The sequence below is a fragment of the Camelina sativa genome, chromosome 2, assembly GCF_000633955.1.
Source record: "Camelina sativa cultivar DH55 chromosome 2, Cs, whole genome shotgun sequence".
NCBI classification, from domain to species: Eukaryota; Viridiplantae; Streptophyta; class Magnoliopsida; order Brassicales; family Brassicaceae; genus Camelina; species Camelina sativa.
The window spans coordinates 19,090,186-19,099,395 of NC_025686.1; the positions used below are offsets into that span (position 1 = coordinate 19,090,186).

At 33.0% G+C, this 9,210-nt stretch overlaps 1 long non-coding RNA gene across 4 annotated transcripts; it reads left to right on the forward strand.

Annotated features, from left to right (window-relative positions):
• LOC104729558 lies at positions 1,360-3,496 on the forward strand. 4 transcript variants are annotated; one of them, XR_758290.2, is made up of 5 exons: positions 1,360-1,651; positions 1,892-1,966; positions 2,180-2,280; positions 2,503-2,786; positions 2,906-3,496. It is a non-coding gene; the product is annotated as an uncharacterized LOC104729558 (long non-coding RNA). The 4 variants fall into 4 exon arrangements; XR_758289.2 differs by having other exon boundaries at positions 1,363-1,651; positions 2,180-2,571; positions 2,750-2,786; XR_758288.2 differs by having other exon boundaries at positions 1,370-1,651; positions 2,750-2,786.

The following is a 9,210-nucleotide window of genomic DNA, read 5'->3' on the forward strand; positions in this document are numbered from 1 at the left end:
TGACGAGAAAGTTTCCCATACTCATAAACACTCAATGTCTTGAAGTAGTCCTTGCAACTATCTACTAAAAAGGAATGGATTTCACTTTATTGTCTACGGCTACGCTTCCCAACCGAACTTTATTTTGATTTGGTTTGCGAGATGATAGAAAATGAGTCTTATTTACGGTCTTGGAACCTCTAAATTGAAGTTGCAAGAAATTTAACGGGACTATACTTACATGTCCAACGCAAGTATTCGTGTGCAATCATATCAGAAACCTTTATGTTTGACGGTAAAACATATATTTCATATTCCTTTGATCTTGTCATAACTATGGTCTTGTTGGGTCACGGTATACCGGGGGAATCTCCTATAAGATGTCTCAGACAAGCTTTTGATAGGACATATAGTTTCATTTTAAACCTTCGAATGTTTGGAAGCACTTATCTAAATGCTTGATGTGGATTTAGTTGTTAATGTTTTTGACATCAACATTAACAACTTATCACAATTAATGTGGTACAAAAGTTTATAATGTATTTTTTGAACAAAAGGTTTGTATGAATAAGTTTAATTGAAAACTACTTTGTTATTTACTATGTGACAGATTTCGAAAAAATTGTATTGGTTGCAGCATGAAAATGATTTTCATAAAGCTATTATATTATGTGGTGATAAAATAAATTATCTAGTAAAACCGTATTTTGTGGTGATAAACCATTACATATGGATAACTAAAGTATGATATGGAGATATCTGTCCAATAGTTTCAGAGGGCCACTAATGATAAACTGCAATGATGGTATAAAACTGGCAATCGTATTTTACCAAAAAACAAAATATTGGCAATCGTAAAAGTTCATGCACACCTATTTTAAATTGTCAATTTGTCATTGTAGGTATGTTTTTCCTAATAAGTATTTCGAAAGTTAATAAAATTAAACATAGAAAGTATAAAATAAAATAAAAACATAATTAAAGAAAATGCACATTTTACATTTGTCAATATTAAGGCAGGATAAGAAAGAAGAACCAAATGTAGTAAAGCTGACTAAGACATAGCTATTAGCTAGCGTGTGTAAGTACTGAAAAGCTTCAAATTTAATTGTCTATATATTGCTTTTCATTTCATTGTATTCGAAATTATGCAAATATATACATAAAAAATAAATGAAAATAACATCACCCCATTAAACATTTATATATATAAAGTTACCTTTTACTCATTCTTGGTGTTGCCACGTCAGTCACTATTTCTGTTTATTAAACCCAATTTTCGACATTACCCACTAAACAGTTTCTATTTGTGTGGCCCATATCTCTTTAAAAGCCCAATCTATTATTAATACATGTTTTATTTGCCGACGAAATAAAACCTCATTCCACGAAACTTCGCTCGGCCGTCTCCGTTGTGCGACCTTAAGCGTTGTCCTCCCTTCTTTATTCTTTCATCCTGGTTCACCTAATGGATTTGCCAGGATGAAATAAAACCTCATTCCACGAAACTTCGCTCGGCCGTCTCCGTTGTGCGACCTGAAGCGTTGTTCCTCCCTTCACACCCTTTCACTGTCTTCCATGTTTGTTGTAACGTCTTCCTGTGTAACGGTAATTCAAGATGTTCAATGCTCCCTCTTTCAATTCAAGCCCCACTACTCTTTCTTCAATTGGCGTAAGTTTAAGTCCTATATAATGTCATCTCCTCCAATTTCATGCTTTATATAATTTTCTTTGTCTCTGAAATTTTCTTTGATGATGCATGTTGCTATAGAATTAGTTTGGCTTCAATCTCCTCTATCTTGGTGGTGGTGAATTTAATTAAAAATTAGCCAACTTTTACTTTCCCTAAATTGTTTATGCCACGAAATCATTGGGTTTTTTTTTTTAAATTAAATCATTGATTCAAATGCAGGATTGTAGGGATGGCAAAGCGTCGGGAATTGCTCACATATGGAGAAGGCGTCCTTGTCCAAAATCTCTTTTGATGGTACTTGAACACTTTCTCTGTTTTGTTGGAAACAATTGACTTGCTGACTTTATATAGGGTTATAGAAATTGAGAAGCCATGTTATCTGCTGTGACTTATTTGCTTCCAGTGATTCAGTTTAACAGATGTGTAGCCGGTTGTAGATCCTACACAAGATTATAATTGATCTATATTTTTTCTTGCTAATAATTTATATTGTTCTTCTTCATCCAGATACCTCTGGTACTGTGAAAAAGCTGGAGGAATGTTCAAGGAGAAACTGCAAAAACTTGGAGGGCTTGATGCAGTCTATGGATTTTCATGTTGTAATGGAGGTGTGGACCTGTTTGTTTCATTTTTATCATTAGCTTCTTTTAGTAAGATAAGAACGACTATCTTTGTTTGGCTAGGACGTCAATAATTTTTGTATAGTATCGTAGATTGCTAGCTTTATAATTGTTCAATTATCTTTAGGATCATATTTTATCTTAATTTCACGATGTCCTTAAATCGTTTATAATATATACCCCCTGAAAACTTTTGAGTTCCTATGATAGCTATGATTAGCTTGTCAGATATCAAGTCCAGCACAAGAGACAGGCTTTGCAAAGTAAAAGAAATTTACGGTTGGTGGTATTGCTTATATATTCGTATTATATACTTTTGTTAAGAATATTGCACATTGATGGTTTTGGTTGATGAATTGGAATCTCTGAGTTCGAAGTTGGAGCTTTGAAGGGTCTTTTTTTGAAGACTGTTCTTATTTTGCTGAATCCTTTTTTTAATTTTGAAACTTATTATCAGGTAACCCAGGAATGGTCTCTCCTTCCAATCGAATAAGGTAAAAGCTCGATTTTGATCAGTTAGCATCATTTTTTATTCACTAATTTACCAAAACATGGATGCAAAATCCATTTTTTTGAGCGGTATTGACTCTGATGTTTTACCATACTTCTCCAGAAAGCACAACACCATTGGTAATCCTGGCGTGCTAACTGGTTCATTTCATCATCTTCTAAGGGTACGTTTCCACTTGTGATATGTTTCCAAGGAGAAAGGAAGGCACTATAATTAGCCTGAGATAAACAAGTTTCAGTGACTTTGAATCTGTTCATGAGAAGAATGGCCTCAGACTCAAGCAGTGGTTGTAACCTTAGAAGTTTGAGAGTTTCTGGCAAGGAGAATCTAACAGACTGGAAAGCTGTGGCATCTACTAGGATACATCGGATATTAAGTTGCAGAGACTGCAAGCATCACAAGAATATAAACCTCAAATTCAATTTTCACACTTTCTGGCTTCTTCTGACCAACGCCTCAGCAAGCTTTTAACAAATTACCTCCAGATAAGGACACCTGTTAAGCATCTGCGTCAAGTTAGACTGAAACAGAGCGGGAGAATCCAAGTCTGCCATTATCATTAGTAGATTACACAATAGAAAATCTAACAGGGAGGGAAAAAAAACTAAAATAATTTCCCCATTACGTTTAACTAAATAAAACGCTCTTTCAAATAATAATAAAAATTCATAGGAGTGGCTATTTTCCCTACTATACTACTATATGGCTCGATTCATTGAAATAAAGAAAGTTTAATTTCAACAGCGAATATAACTAAATTAAAGTTCTTTTTCGGAAAATAATATACTCTAAATTTCAAGTCCAACCACTACTTAAAAGGAAAAATAAATATTTCCAACACAACTTAAGCCAAAAAAAAAAAACTAAAAAAATCCATAATGTTATGAAATAAGTATGATTATCCATCACAAGACACATGGCATTACACTTGTCTATGTAATGTTTGAAGTGTTAACATTTGTCACTACATCTCTCCACTTGTCATTACTAAAACTAAAGGGTAGTGACTCATGTGTTTTGTTGTGTCCTATAAATAAGGGGTTGTGTAAGAGTGTAAAAAATATAGTTTTTGTCTTTGATCAAAAGAAAAAGACTTCCCAATCTCTCTCTCTCTCGTCCCTACATCTCTCTCTCTCTCTCTTGATTATTTCTTGTTCATTTTACAAAATATTACAAACACATATAAATGTATTTGTAGTTATAATTCACAACACGTTATCAGCACGATGTCTTTACCGCTGGAGCTTTTACGAGGTAAGTAAGTTTCAATTATGTTTATAGAACATAAATAGTATAGACATCGTAAAATTATGCCTTTTTCCGGATTGATCGTCATAACTTGTAGGCGTTGCCTCCTTTATGATCAAATATATAGCTAAATCATATTTTGGACCGATCGTGAGATATATGGTAGGCTCTGCCTCCTTCATGATCAAATAAAAGATTGTCTTTTCCGGATTGATCGTTATATATGGTAGGCTCTGCCTCCTTCACGATTAATAAAAAGCTATGTCTTCTCTGAAAAATTTATTTTATATAACAGGCTCTGCCTCATATACGATCAAATATAAAGCTATATAAGATCCGGATTGATCATTATACATATATAGGCTCTGCCTCTTTCACGATTAATAAAAAGGCTTTGTCGTTGCCTCACTAAAATGAAAATGAGGCCTCTTGAATCCTTACATGGGAAGCTATGATTTCTATTTTATTTTTTTATAAATTTTTCCATCTATTTATTTTATTTGCTAAATGATAAATATATTTTATATGAGATTTAATAAGATGTCTTTAAGATCAAAAATATATTTTTCTTGTGAGAATATATGAAGCATATGTCAATATATTATAGACAGTGCAAAAATAATTGGAAGATCTAGATGAGCTAGTCTCTCGATTTCCAAAGACATCAGATTCATAATTATCGATGTCTAGTGTTCTCCAAAGTCTCAAATAAACTCATAGAGTTTCAAAGAAATTTTGTCTGCGTAAAATTATTATATTGAGACTATAAATAAATATGGTATCGCATGTTTGACCATATTGGAGACATGCATGTATATATAATTATATCATGCAAAAACAAAGATGGCAAAATGATAATAAATATGAAATTCTCTAATGCTTCAAGCATAGTGTTACCGGTCAAGCCATCCCGGTCAATCAGTGATATTAAAAATCATTGAGAATTTTGTTTAGAGAATGGAAAACTGTTTTAAAAGTATTGCATGCCACTATGAAGTTATACGCACATGACTTCATTCATATTTCAGGTAACATCTAATTTACGTTAAATTTCTATTTGTTTATATTTATGGAGTCGATGGTTGTATACCTCCTCCTTAATTCTGTGGTAGGCTATGCCTCCAGAATCATATAATGTTGGCTCAATCACCATCCTTTTGGATTAACAAGCTCATTGTATATATATGATGGTTTGATTTCTTTAATAAATCCCCAAATCAAACCCCAAATATAACCGATCTAAAAATAAGATTCGGTCAAAGGTGAATAGACATAAAAGTCATCATCTTGAGAGGGGATAATACTAATCCCACATCTTATAAGGATCTAAGATAATAGACATAACCAAAATTGGTATGTTATTGATCCTTAAGTGGGATTCAGTGCAAGATGAATGAACTCCAAGAGTTATCATCTCGAGGGGGAGAATTAAAGGAATCCCACATCGACAATAAGTCGATAAACTTTGGTGAATTTGACACCCCATAGCGATATAACTATGGTGAAGTCATATCCTATAGTTTATCACATATATATGTCGCATGTGATAAAGTGGAACATCTATGATGTTCACTCTTGAAATGAGCTATAATGAATCGTTCATAGCGCAACTCAAAGAGATTGCAAAACGGTTCTTGGTGATTTAATCTCTATGTCAAAACATGGAACATGCAGTTTTTCATGTAGTCAATATTATATATGAGGCCAACATTTTATAAAGAAATATTTCTCCCATGTTATATATTCATGGTTGGAGATTAAATATTTCTCATTTTGAATCTTATGGGTGTGTAATATATATTTTAAAATGCTCCTCCACACCGCATATAAATATCATCCACAGAGGATATAATATAGAGATGCAAGAGATGAGTCTCTGCTCTAATAATGTTAAAGCCATCTTATGAGAGATGTGCCTACTGCAAGATTTGCATATCATCATGTTGGATGATAAAAGTTCCCCTTATTTATGGGAGAATCATTGAATAGTTTTGGATCTTTGAACAAATGAATCTAATGAATATGAACTTGAAAGTTCAAAAGTTCAACAGATCACTATTCAAAACATATATTGCAAATCAAATGCAATAAGCTGGTGGATGAGATTTCATATAATTATTGATCCTCACATAAATGAATATGAACTTGTAGTTCTGAGAAATCTCACATCCCAGCTAAAAATACTCCAATAAAATATGTCTCTGACGGATGACATACTAAATCTATGACACATAAGAAACGTGATAGACTACTTTGGTTCCTAAGATAAATAAAATCCTCGAAAAGAAAAAGGAGCAAATTAAAAAGAGGATTATACTCTCAAAAGAGGAGCAAATGAACTCCTAAAGAGGAGTAGATAGACTCTTAAAGAAGAGCTAATAGACTCCTAGAGAGGAGCACATAAACTCCTAAAGAAGAGCAAGATACTTCTCAAGAGGAGTAAAGAAACCGATTGATATGGTTAATAACGAAATCAGGTACCAGAATAAAATCTTATATATAATGATTAAAGAGATCTCGATTAACCATGTCATTACGGGAAATATGGAACCAAAGACAAACATGTCGACAATAAAAATGATCTAGCGCGCATTGTGACTAATGAGGATCATAAATCTCCGCTCTGTGAGCGTATAGAGATATATATTGGCCAATAAAAGAGGTATTCAAGTTTATATTAAACTCTTATGAAAAACGAGTAATTTTTGGACTTGTGGTCCAAGCATCAAAAGGGTATAATGATATATAACAAAATGGTGTGTCGCGCCATGTTTTGTTAAAATACCTTATCAAACAAAATGGATGCTATATGAATGACTTCAAATATGCCTCATGGGATGCTTGAAGAGCTAACCCCGAAAGATATATGATATGATAATTATGTTCTCGAGAACTCGTTGATGATCATCAAACCCTTAAAGGGTTATTTTGAATAAAAGATCTTGTAAACATCTTTCAAAATAGATGTTATACTAATCACTTCTAAAGGAAGTCAAATATATATATATATATAGTCATATAAAATCATATATAAATGCTGACGAACATTTATATATTTTATGAATTGTGAATAGCATTTTCTACTAATCTCTTTGCAGCATATAACTCATTTTCTATAAGTAGATTTTGAGATGAGTTAAAGCGTATCTTCTATTGCAAAGGTATGATTAACTTGGACTTACTATCTTTTAGAAGCCTCGATTTTGGCCTTGTTTTTGTAGATGGAAGATTTATATCAGATGTATATAAAGATATATCGCAAAACAGCGACTTCGGGACGTTTTAGTGATAGACTTCGGTCGTCGTTTATTCAATTCATGCCAAAATAATTGTGCTTCATATGCCATCGAGAATCCATAATGGCTCAGATGATGCTCGAACGTCAACCAATAGTTACCCGCCAAAGATGGGAGCCTCATAACATGTTGGCGAAGAACTTTGCACTGAGGGTTTGATCAGCATCAACTAGTTAATGCTTGTTGAGACTCATTAGCAAGAAGAAACTAAAAGGCAACAACTCTGTTTGAAGACTCTGTTATGTCCCCCAAATCAAAGGAAGCTACACCAAGAGCGACAAAAGAAGACATATTCCTCTCTTACACTCAAGAATTCGAGAAGAATAAAGATGATAGACAGTCCATCAACTCAAGTAATAATGTAACAGAGTTACTTAAATAATGGAGAGAATATGATGATTCGCGTGGCTGCACTCTTTTTCCCTTATCATGGTTTTTATCTCAATGGGTTTTTCCATGACAAGGTTTTTAACGAGGCAGCAGATAACACGCAAAAGATCGACCTCGACGGAGAATGCCAATGAAGGGAGAGATTGCATCACTATTCGTTGGGAACTATAAAGCATGTTTACAAAGGTGTTTCCTACTTTAACATTCCGAAAGCATACTCAGAGTATTGGAATGGGGCATCTACGAGACCTATGAAGTTTTTTCGAGGGGGAGTTTACACTACTGTACTCTTTTTCCTTTGTCATGGTTTTTATCCCACTGGGTTTTTCCATGATAAGGTTTTTAATGAGGCAGTGTGTAATTCATTGCTGGTGATGGATACTCAAGGGGGAGTGTTATGAAATAAGTGTGATTATCCATCACAAGACACATGGCATTACACTTGTCTATGTAATGTTTGAAGTGTTAACATTTGTCACTACATCTCTCCACTTGTCATTACTAAAACTAAAGGGTAGTGACTCATGTGTTTTGTTGTGTCCTATAAATAAGGGGTTGTGTAAGAGTGTAAAAAATATAGTTTTTGTCTTTGATCAAAAGAAAAAGACTTCCCAATCTCTCTCTCTCTCTCTCGTCCCTACATCACATCTCTCTCTCTCTTGATTATTTCTTGTTCATTTTACAAAATATTACAAACACATATAAATGTATTTGTAGTTATAATTCACAACACATAACATACATTAAACAAATAAAGGAAAAAAAGTTTAAAAAAAAAGAGGGGTCGGACTCTCAAATAGAGGACATTAAACAAATAAAGGAAAATTTGTCAATATAATTTGACCTCATTTAAATGAGAGTCCTAAATATTTGTCATTATATTATGGACATTCAATCTAAATATATTTTTCGGGAAATTCTAAACGGACAGCAGAGGGAAACAAAGTATAGATTAAAAATTTAAATGAGGTCAAAAAATGTTTCTAACAATCTAGAAAAAAAATTCAACCACACTTCTTATTTATCATAAATATAAATAACAAATTATATTCCCGGTAGAGAACATATGTATTCCCATTGTAATTTCCTTTAAAAAGTTATAAATGTCCATAATTTAAAAACGTAAGAAAATATAAAAGGATCGAAAAATTAAAATCAAACCCCACTAAACCAAATAACTCATACAATGAAGTCCTAAATTAATGATTAAGAAGGTAACGAGCATAACTCATAACGACGTCAATATCAAAGGTCCAATTAAACTAAATAGTGGCAGCTCGACATTAATATTTTTAACACACACAAACGTAACTGCAACAAACGTCGATTCTATAAAGGACAGAAGAAAAATAGTAGAAAAATATACTCTCCAACTTCCAAAAAATGCAACAAAACACACTCTACTCACTTGACGTACTACAAAACGACATGCTCGGAGATATAATCTCAAGAGCTTCTTGGATTTCACGAAAA